The 11,861-nt window shown below is 41.8% G+C and overlaps 1 pseudogene; it reads right to left on the reverse strand.

Moving 5' to 3' along the window:
- Window positions 1–2,004: 2,004 nt before the first annotated feature.
- LOC115869811 lies at window positions 2,005–2,453 on the reverse strand (annotated as a pseudogene).
- Window positions 2,454–11,861: the final 9,408 nt, after the last annotated feature.

Here is an 11,861-nt window from a genome sequence, read left to right on the forward strand (position 1 = left end):
GCAGTTCAAGATGGTCAGGTGCTCCGAGGAAGAAAAGTGAGGCTTTCTACTCCCACAAAACCCACAGTCCTGGAAACCCATTGGGAGTAGTTCTACTCTGTCCTTTAGAGTCAGATTTGAATCAATGGCAGTGAGTTTGATTTGGAATGGTCCAACACCAATCAGAAAAGCCTTCCAGAGCAGGTCAGATAGGCCCCCTGTCTTGCTAGACCTTTTAATCTTGTATCATATAATAGGTAGCCTTAAAAAGTTGTTAGAATTAATTTTTTTAATAATCTAAAATATTACTCCAGCTTCCACCCCTTGGTTCCTGGACTCATGAATCCTGGCTATTGGAGACACTGCACCATATATTGGCCACTGGTTTAGAGCATATACAGTCTCCTAGCTGGTGCCATAATTGTGTCTTTAGGAGACTATTCCATCGTTCTATCAAGCCAGCAGCTTCAGGATGACAAGTAACATGATACGACCTGTGGATTCCATGGGCATGGGCCCATTGCCGCACTGTATTTGCTATGAAGTGAGTTCCTTGATCTGAAGCAATGCTATGTGGGATGCCATGCCGGTGGAGAAGGCATTCTCTAATTCCACAAATGGTAGTTTTGGCAGTATTGTGTGCAGAGAAGGCAAATCCATATCCAGAGTAGGTGTCATTCCAGTAAGAACAAAACACTGTCCCCTCCATGATGGAAGTGGTCCTATGCAATCAACCGGCCACCGAGTTGCTGGCTGATCTCCCCGAGGAATGGTCCCATATCTTGGACTTAATGTTGGTTTCTGCCGCTGGCAAATGGGGCACTCAGCAGTGGCAGTGGCCAAGTCAGCCTTGGTGAGTGGAAGTCCATGTTACTGTGCCCATGCATAACCTCCATCCCTGCCACTATGTCCACTTTGTTTATGTGCCCATTGGGCAATAACAGGAGTGACAGAGGAAAGAGGAGGACTAGTCTCCACAGTATGTGTCATCTTATCCACTTGATTGTTAAAGTCCTCCTCTTCAGAAGTAACCCTTTTGGTGAGCATTCACAAGAGACAGGATTACCTTTACTTTCTTGGCCCATTCAGAGCGGTCTATCCTCATATCTCTTCTGTACACCTCCTTGGCACCAATTTTCCAATCATGTTCCTTCCAATTCCCTGACCATCCAGCCAAGCCATTAGCCATAGCCCATGAATTAGTATACAATGGCACATTTGGTCATTTCTACTTCCAGGCAAACTGAACAGCCAGGCCCACTGCTCAAAGTTCTGCCCATTGAGAGAATTTCCCTTCACTGCTGTCGTTCTGGGAGACCCCAGAAAGGGGCTGTCATGCTGCTGCTGTCCACTTAGGAGAGGCACCCGCATATCGTGCTGAGCCATCAACAAACCAAGCATGACTTTTCTGTTCTTCAGTCAACTTATCATGCAGACTGGGAAAAGGAAGGTACTGTGACAGGAGTGGAGTCTAGCTTGTCAATCAGGTCACAGCTTGATGACCTCATTTAGAGGCGCAAAGGAGATAAATAACTCACTAGAGGCCAGATACACTCTCTGCCGGTGAGACATTCCTGTTGACAAGCCATATGGAGCTATGCTGATGGCAGCCAGAGCCTTGGAGCTGGAGGAGCCATGTGGAGACCCACGCCAGTGCTAAGATCCTTCCACCACCATTGGATCCACAAGCCTTTCCACCCACTGACCTGTGATCTTCCTGCACTCAGCATCATTGCATGCGTTGCGTGAGTCTGAAGAGGAATTTACAGACTGGTATCGGACATATGGGCTAATATCAGACTTATAGACTTGATCGGGACTGGGCTGGGATGCTTTCTTAATATACAATTACTCTTTATATAAAGCTCTTTCTTATACACATATGAGTGTCTATGAATTTGTTTTTCTAGTCAACCCAGACTAACACAATACCTGAAATAAATTCCCAGGAAACTGGCTTGTAACCTACTCTTTAATATATATGTAGGAAAATATGCATATTAAGAACAAGATAGTTGAATTAATTTAAATTACTGTCTTGCAGTGAGTTGGCCAGGAGGACCGCATCTCTTCATTAATATATATGCGGCCCCTTGAGATGAGTATTGGAATAAGAGAGATTATAATAGCAATAACCAATTGAATTATTTCACCAACTGTATTCTTTGATGAACTGTGGCATAGACTCATCCAGACTGCTATAATCACCAGAACAGACAGCTCTCTGCCATCTTCCTCATGTAAGAAGTCCTGTTGGCTATGAAGTAAGATGTAGTGTCATAAGTCAAGAGCCCCCACAACACAAACTAATAAGTGTTCTGCAGAAATGCTCTTCTAAAAGAGTTACCATTCACAGCTCTGCATCTGGATCATTGATTGACCTGCACCTAGGCCGCCATCATGAAGAAGGTGGCCATGAGCAAGTTGCACAACCTCCACAGGGCAGGCTCCACGAGGCAGGCCACAAGTGTCATAGTATTGCTGGGTGACCTGCTGGTTTTCTTTATTCAGTGTCCAACTTTTACATGCAGTTTGAAATTGAAAAAACAATAGAAAATACCATGGCGTGGGTCAGGTGCACTTCAGCCCTCAAAGTAATATCCTTGCTTTTCAATACTGTAAAGAGGTCTTCTGCAGAATATATACCTAGTGCAACTTGTCTTTTGATCTCTTGACTATTGCTTCATGAACACTGATTGTGAATCCAAGCAAGACAAAACACTTAACAACTTCAATCTTTTCTTCGTGTATCATTATGTTACCTATTGGTCCAGTTGTGAGGATTTTAATGTTCTTTACCTTGAATTGTAATCTATCCTGAAGCCTGAGATCCTTGATCGTCATCACTAAGTGCCTCAAGTCCTCTTCAGTTTCTGCAAACAAGGTTGCGTCATCTGCCTTCCTCCAATCTTGATGCTGTGCTCTTCTTCATATAACCCATATAAGCCAGCTTCTCTGATTATATCCACAACCAACTGGGCGAATAAGTATGGTGAGAAGATACAACCTGATGCACACCTTTTCTGATGTTAAGCCACATAGCATTCTCTTGTTCTATTTGTACAACTGCCTCTTGATCCATGTATAAACTCCACACAAACACATTGAAGTGTTCTGGAATCCCCAGCCTTCTCAAGATATTCTATCGTTTGTTATGATCCACATAGTTGAATTCCTTGGCATAGCCAATAAAACACAAGTAAACATCTCTCTAGTATTCTTTGCTTTTAGCCAAGATCCATCTGACATCAGCACTGAGCTACCTTGTTCCACATCCTTTTCTGAATCAGGCCTGAACCTCTGGCAATTCCCTATGTTATGTATTGGTGTAACCACTGTTGGATGATCTTCAGAAAAATTTTACTTGCCTGTGATATGAATGATATTGTTCTATGTTCACATTTTGTGGAGTCACCTTTCTTTGAAATGGGTACAAACATGGATCATTTTCAGTCAGTTGGCCAAGTAGCTCTCTTCCAAATTTCCTGGCATAGACAAATAAGTGCTTCCAGTGCATTAGCAGCTTACTAAAACATTTTGATTGGCATTCCATCATTTTCTGGAGCCTTGTTTTTGGCTAATGCTTCCAGTGCAGCTTGAACTTCTTCCTTTAGCATTATTTGGTTCTTGCTCAAATGTCCACATGTGTTAACTTGCATGAAGGGGAAGGCAAAATACAATAAGCAGGAGGTTAGCAAATAAGAGATGAAGACATAGGTAGATACTCAGTACAAGAGTTGAAAAAATGTAAATACTATTACAAGCACTATCTTGCAATAGTATAACAGTAATCTACAAGATATATGTATGCTGATTGACAGAGGGAAAAGAATAAGACTTTCTTTCTATGATTATACATAGGTTTGATATTTCTACATATATTTACTTATGCTGTGTAGATTCTAGACTCTAGAATATAGAGCATGCAGGGGGCAAAGTTATGAAAATGTCTTAGCCATAGCCCAACACTTGGAGGGAATGAGTTACTGGGCCTAGGGACTCAGGGCCATATTCTCAGGGGATATCAAGGTCAATTGTCACAACACAGTCCACAAAGAAAATATTCAACATCCTGCTATGGTGAGTAGTGACAGCAGTCTTGAAAGCTTGTGATGGGCCATATTAGACACAACTGTCAGTCTCTCCCCATCCAGATTAAAGAAGAGTGAAGAAAATCAAAGATATATGCAAGCATTTAGTCCAAAGGACTAATAGACCACGTGAACCTCAAACTCCACAACACTAAAATAAGAAGCACTAGATGGTGTCTGGCTAGCGCTACCTCCTCTCTGGAAGGGATCACTCTAGAAGGTTTGGGTGGGAACAACTTGGCACAAAATTGAAAAGTATGAAAAAGACCAAGCTTATTGGTCAGATAGAGACTAGTGGAACCACTGAGACTATAGTCTTCAGTTACCTCTCAGGCCTAGAAGTGAACTCACCCCCATGGCTCACTTTTCATCAAACAAGAGACAGCTCTATAAGGAATATGATGCCTTAGAACAATCAACCATTTGAGATCACATGGGCAACATTTGCCAGGGCAAAGTTCAGAGAGAAGGAAGGGTTAAGAAAGAAGGAGGCGCTTCTTCCATGTGGACTTTGGTGCTTCCCAGCTAAATGGCTGCTTGTTTATCTTCAAGCATCTAAGACCCCAGGTGCTATGTCTTTTAATAGCTGGGCACCATCAGTTTTCTTCACCACATTTGCTTATGCTCCCATTCTGTCTTCAGTGATCATGCCAGGAAGGTGAGCAACAGAGAGTGCCAGGTTATTAAAACAAAGTGTTCTTGAATTGAGGGGGGACTTGAGTAGAGACCCAAATTCCATCTGTTACCTTAATACTTAACATATAAACATATGTACATAGACCTATATCCCTATAGTTATGTCTAAATATATTTGCATTATACGTGCCGGTATTTATACCTCTGTTAATGTCTTTTGCCTCCTAGTTATTTTCTCTATTTCCTTTTCCTTTTCTCCTGTCCCATTATCATGTTCGACCTTCATTTGGCTCATCATTCCTCATCTACATTGTGCTTGATCAAACCCCATCAAGCATTCTATGCCCTCCTCGTCATTGCTTTTAGATCAGTTGTTCCTTGTCCCTGGATTTTTTGGCTGCCCCCTTCCTTTCCCCTACCTCCCTCTCTCCCATGTCCCTCCAGAACCATTGGTCCTATTGTTTTTTCCTTGGAATTGTTTACCCTGCCTGTCTTCTATAGAAGTGAAGAAAATATTTTAAGCCTATAAATAGATCCAGGTCTGTATGTTGACCTTTATGAATGTTTTCTGATCGAGTCTGATGAGGTGCCAAGCGCCCCCGAAGTCTATTTTTGGCATTTCTCAGGGACTTCATTGCTTTGCTCCCATTGCTGCTCTATTACGCTCCCCTTGTGGTTCACCCTGGTGTGGGGGATCAGACCAGGCACAATTCCCACACTATGTCTCTAGTGCTGCTCCCCATAGCGCTATGGTCAGTGAGGGGACACTGTGTCTCCTGTCACGTGGTGGGGCCTGCCCTAAGGTCCTCTCTGTATACTGGCTGCTCTGAACATACATTGTCCACAGGATCAGGTATCAGACATCAGAAGACAGAAAACAATCATACAGATGCAAACGAGGGGGGCTTGGAGGGGAGATGCAAAGCCCATCTGTAGACAATGGGACATCTCCTCATAGATGGGTCACAAGGAAGGGGCAAGACATCCAGGGTGCAGTATAGCATTGACTGAACACACAACATTCCTCTCAGTGGTTCTCAACCTTCCTAATGCTGTGACCCTTTAATACAGTTCCTCATGGTGTGGTGACCCCCCCCACCCATAAAATGATTTTCCTTGCTACGTTATAACTGTAATTTTGCTACTGTTATGAATCGAGTGACCCCTGTGAAAGGGTTGTTTGACACCCAAAGGGGTCGCGACCACAGGTTGAGAACTGCTGCTCTAGTTCTTTTATGCTCAACAATATCATGCCCCGTTTTAACTTACAAATCCAGCTACATGTACACTGGAACGGATAAGAGCTCTCGACACAGAGAATCCAAGACAGATGAACCCCTCAGGAACAATAATGGCAATAGCGCTATAATGAACGTAGGGAGAAGGTGGTGGGGGTGAAAAATGGGGAACCTAGGGCAATGATTTAAATATAACATGCTTCCGCCCGCCCACACAGGGTGATGAACAACAGAAATGTGGGTGAAGGGAGACAGCAGATGTTGTAAGATATGAAAATAATAATAATTTATAATTTATCAAGGATTCATGAGGGTGGGAGATTGGGGTAGGGAGGGGAAAAAGAGGAGCTGTTACCAAGGACTCAAGTAGAAAGAATATGTTTTGAAAAGGTTGATGGCCACATATGTACAAATGTACTTGTTGCAATGGATTATGGGTTGTTATAAGAGCTGTAAGAGCCCCCCAAAATGATTTATTAAAATAAAAAATAAAAGAAAGGAGGAGGAATAGAAACTGAAAACACAGAAGAAAGTGGGAGGCAAGATGATATACTGAATGAATGACATGAAACAAAATGAGTATGAATTGTTGAATGAAAATCTGATTTGCTCTTTAAACTTCTTCACCCAATTCACAATAAGATGTGTGCGTGTGTATGTGTTTTTGCCTATAAAATTGAATGGAGCACAAAACCAAAAAGCAAAAACAAAAAAACAAGCCATTTCAAATACTCTCAGTTAAAACCAATTATCATTTTGTGTTTGAACTTTATTTAATATGTTGTGATAAATGTTGGTTCTAGCAAATGTTTCCTCCTTTTAAAATGTTTTCTTGGTATATTTTGAGAATACGGAAAACTATTGTTGTTGTTAGGTGCCATTGAGTTGATACTGACCACTTGATGCACAACACTTTAAGGAAACACATCCAAACTTGCCCCATCCTTGCTAGAACAGTAAGATGAGCCCTTACCTTTGCCCAATTCAGTAGTTATCAGCTCACAATCAATCTTGCTTTATATACACCCTGACCCATATCCCCCCATAGCCACATTATTTTGAAGCATGTATGACTTCTCCATTAATCTATAACTATGTCAGTATAGATGTGTACATCTAAAGAAGTAGCCTTTAAAAATTAAACATATCATTGTTGTGCTTTAAAAATGATGACCCACGTCTCCCATATCCACATTATTTTGAAGCACATAGGATGTATCATTTCATGTATAAGTATATTAGTATGAATTTACATATAAAATGGATCAATAATCATTGAAAAATAAATGCACCATTCTCACAATTTAAAAATTAAAATTTTATTTTTAACACTATTCTCCAGTGAAAGAAATCAGGGTGTCTTGGAGAAATGGATGATTTTAGGCAAGAATATACATGATGAGGTTGCAATATCTTGTAGTGTCAGGAAGTAAGGAATTGCTATCCAAAGAAGGAAAAAACCATAAGAATAGAGTTAATGTCAAAGAGACCCAGGAGCTAATGGAAAGAGCTTCCAATGGTCAACACTGGTACATTTTGAGCAACAACGTTAAGTAGTATTATAGTATAACCCGAAATATAAAATGAATATCCTGGATTCTCTACTGATATCCCCACGAATACATGGGATAAATGGGAAAGAAAAGAGAGCTTTCACATGCAGCAAAAGTCCAAGTGATTTATGTAGTTCTTGACCCTCAAAGAGGTAGATCATAACTCCCCACTTCCTTAAGTATGGGCTGCACATAGTAACCTCCAGTCAAAGAGAACCCTATGGAAAGGGGTATAAAGAGGAACCTTCAGTGGAGAAATCTAGAAAGCAATAAATACTTCAGTTAGGTGATGAAGGTTATTATCAAAATAAGTCATGTTGATGGTGTGATATGACATGATGATAAGGGTTATTCACCTCCATGAATTTCCTTATAAACACCCATAACTTCACTCTAATAATGAAGGAAGCATAAAAAAAAGCCCAAATTGAAGGATATTCCACAAAATATCTGACTATGATTACCCTTCAAAATTCCCCCACCCAGAAGGTTGAAGTAGCTGTTACAGCCAACAGGAGCCCAAGTCAAAGTGATGACCAAATTTAATGTGGGAGCCTGGATGGAATCCTGGAAGATAAAGAAGGCATTCAGTAAGAAACAAGGACATTTGGATAAATTATAGTTTTATTTAAAAAGAATGTAGCAAGAAATGTTCATTAGTTTAGATAAACGCGACACAATAATCTAAGCAGTCAACCGTAGGAGTATATGCTGCTACTGTTTTCACAATTCTTCTGCTAAATGAAAGTGATTTTAAAAATTTGATTTACAGTTAGCAATTGAAATTTTAAATGAAATGAATATTTAATTTATACTTAACAATTCCTTAATATCACAAATATTCATCCATTAGCCAAAATTCTCATTATCCCAAATATCACATTTCCTTTTTATAGTTTGACATCTCCTTCTTTTATTTGTCTAATGCAATGTTGCTCAATAGATATAATACAAGCCACATATGTCATTTAAATTTTTAACTGATACCAAAGGCTCAATAGAAAGTAAATGTCTAGAAATGAATGAAGGCAACATATGTACAAACATGCCTGGTGCAATCGATATATGGATTGTAACAAGAGTTGTAAGAGTCCCCAATAAATTGGTCTTTTAATAAAAAAGTAGAAAGAAACAATTGAAATACATTTTAATAGTTGTCATTTAGGTTAATATAATTTCCCCCACCCCCAAATTCACTGCCATTGAGTCAGTTCCTACTCATAGTGACCCCGTATGATGTGTAGAGCTGCCCCCATGGGTTTCTGAGAGTGTAACACTTTTCTGAAGTCCAAAGCCTTGTCTTTGTTCCTCAGAACTGCTGGTGGTTTCAAACTGCTGACACCGTGGTTAGCAGACTAACAGGTAACCACTGTGTCACCAGTCCTTCTATAGGTTAATATACACAAATGACTATTTCAACATGTAATGAATATAAAACTTATTAAATATGTGTCTTACATTCTTTTTGTGTGTGTATTGCCTTTAAAGTGTGGTATGTATTTGATACATACAGCAAGTCCATTTGGACTAGCCCCATTTTAAGTGCTCTAGAGTCACATGTGGCTGGCTGGTGGTGACTGGGGGCTAAAGTGTTGAGTGGTGTGGCTCGAACAGTGCAAACGTAGTCTTTACAATGGGGTGCCTGGGTCAGTGTCATCAGTGTCACTTACAAACTTGTTAGAAATGCAGATTCTTGGACCCCAAACCACAGAAATTGAATCAGGATCCAGGTGTGGCGTTCAGTGAGTGTTGTAACAAGCCTTCGGGCTGATGCTGAAAGAAGCTCAAGTTTGAGAACCATTGCTTACAGGTTTGGAGGCCCCTGTGACACAGTGACTAATGAGGTTGGCAGCTAACTGGAAGGTCAGCAGCTCCCTTTGGTAGAAAGGTGTGGCAGTCTACTTTGGGGAGATTAAAAACACCTAACTAACTGCCATCAAATTGATTTAAATTCAATACATCCCTTTAAGAGAGTCAAACTGCTTCCTAGAATTTCTAGGACAGTGAATTTTTAATTTTTACGGAAGCAGAAGGATTTCTCTTTCTCCCAAGGAGCAGCTAGTAGGTTTTGAACCTCTGACCCATTATGCCACTCTAGAGTTTTTTGAAGAATACAACCTTGGAGACCTTATGGCAGTTCTATTCTGTCCTTTTGGAGCACCATGAGTCAAATGGAAGGCAGTGGGTTTGGTTTTGGGGGTTGGGGCTTCATAGACCTAACAGGCGTCACTTCGGTCACTTCGAGAAGGTGACCCACACATGACCCAGCCTACTTCGAGCAGAAAGCCCACCTGTGGGGGAGGGCATCCTCCCACAAGATTGGAGACTAGGGGAGTTTTGCAGGAGGTGAGGGGGAGCAAGGGGGATTGGGTATGGATGCAGGTGATCATCCTGGAGGACCTGTGGAGGAGGTTGGGGGTGCTGAACTTTCCATCTACTGCTGCCTGCAAGTGTCCCACCATCCATCATCTATCAGGACACTTACCTGAGCCCAAGTTACCTGGGGTGGCTCTGCCACATTCTCAGTGGCCTAGACTCCTGAGCAGCACCTACCCCTGGCAGGGGGAATAGTGATCTGCACAGGACAGCTGGGAAGTAGTGGACTGGCCATCTTTGGTTCTTGTTGTCAGGGTGACAAGGTTGGCTGCCTGACAGAAACTCGAGGTCAAGGAGCTTAAAAATATAATAATGTTTTCCCCTTTTTTACTTGGGTTGGCAGTCCATCCGTGGCCCCGGAGCACATAAATAAGACTCACTGAATATTCCATACGTCGCGGTGGTGCTGGCTGGTACAACTTGCTGAAAACTCACCCACTGGAACTGGCTGGAAATACACCTTCTGGAATTTGCGGAACATTTTATGCTGCAGCTCACCTGGGGAATAAATACAAGGGAACCAGGAAGCACAAATCCTTGCCTCCTGCAATCCCACTCCAACATCTCCTATGGACAGAAGCTTAAATGGTGCCGCTGGCAAAATGGTAAAATACGAGGGAGTTGCAAAAATTTCATGGGAAAATGGAATTAAAGGATAATGGAATGTTCCCACGAACTTTTTGATGCCCTGTAGTATAGGTAAAGAGTCCATGTGGTGCAAATGGTTAAGCACTCATTCCTAGCCAAAATAAGGAAGACCGAAGAAGAATGGGATGCATTTGAATTTTGGCGTTGGCAAAGAATATTGAAAGTAGCATGGACTGCCAAGAGAACAAACTCATCTGTCTTGGAAGAAGTACAGCCAGAATGGTCTTTAGAGCCAAGGATGGTGAGACTCGGTCTCACATATTGTGGACATGTTAGGAGAGACCAGTCCCTGGAGAAGGACACATCATGCATGGTAAAGGAGAGGGGCAGCGAACAGAGAGGAAGACCCTCACCGAGATGGACTGACACAGCGGCTGCAAGGATGGGCTCAAACATAAGAACAATTGTGAGGATGGCGCAGGACTGGGCGGGGGTTCATTCTGTTGCAGGTCGCTACGAAGGGAAATTGACTTGAAGGCACCAAACAACAACAGCAAATTAGGCAAAAGATTGGGACTTTGAACACACCCATAGTTGCCTTCGGAGGCACGTCTAGCGACCAGCTTCTGAAAGGTATCAGCCTTGAAAACTCTAGGGAGCAGCTCTGCTCTGAGCACTTGGGGTGCCAGGAGTAGAAATGGATTTCCAGGCAACTAACAACAAAAGATCCAGTTTCCCACAGTGAAATTTGGAGCTACGAGGTAACACATTAAAAACCAGCACAATCCCTTCATTGGACTATTCGACCCCAATATGTACTATACAAACTCTCCTAAATACTCATAAAGGAGCCCTACTAGCCTAAAAGGTTGACCGTTTGAACTCATTCAACTGCTCGTCCGAAGCAAGACCTGGCAATATATTTCCATGAGGATTATAGTATAGGAAACCCTTGGGGGTGCTTCTACTCTGTTACTATCAGTTAGAACAGATACAACTCAACAATAACACATATTTATACCCCAACACAGAACAACAATGAAACAACTATATTTCTACCTAACAGGCTACATCTTTTTTAACCCTTTTTTAAAAAGTGGATTATATTTCTATTCTTAGAAATAATAGTTTTATTGACATATCGGTTTGCTCCCCTTTTCCCCTCATCCCTCCACTCTCTCCTTCCCTACTTTCGGGGAACCACCACTCCTGTCACTGTCTCTGAGGGGTCATCCATCTTGATCTTCATGTACCGGGCGATCCTAAATATACAAATGAACGTACACAAATCTAACATGAACAGTGCGGTAAAGCACATAAAAACCTTACTAGTCTCACTGACTCACCCTCTCACTCACTCACCCTCTCACTCACTCACACTCACTCACTCACTCACTCAC

This window comes from Echinops telfairi, unplaced genomic scaffold (genome assembly GCF_000313985.2).
Source record: "Echinops telfairi isolate 266 unplaced genomic scaffold, ASM31398v2 ScPeMD7_53;HRSCAF=182, whole genome shotgun sequence".
NCBI lineage: Eukaryota > Metazoa > Chordata > Mammalia > Afrosoricida > Tenrecidae > Echinops > Echinops telfairi.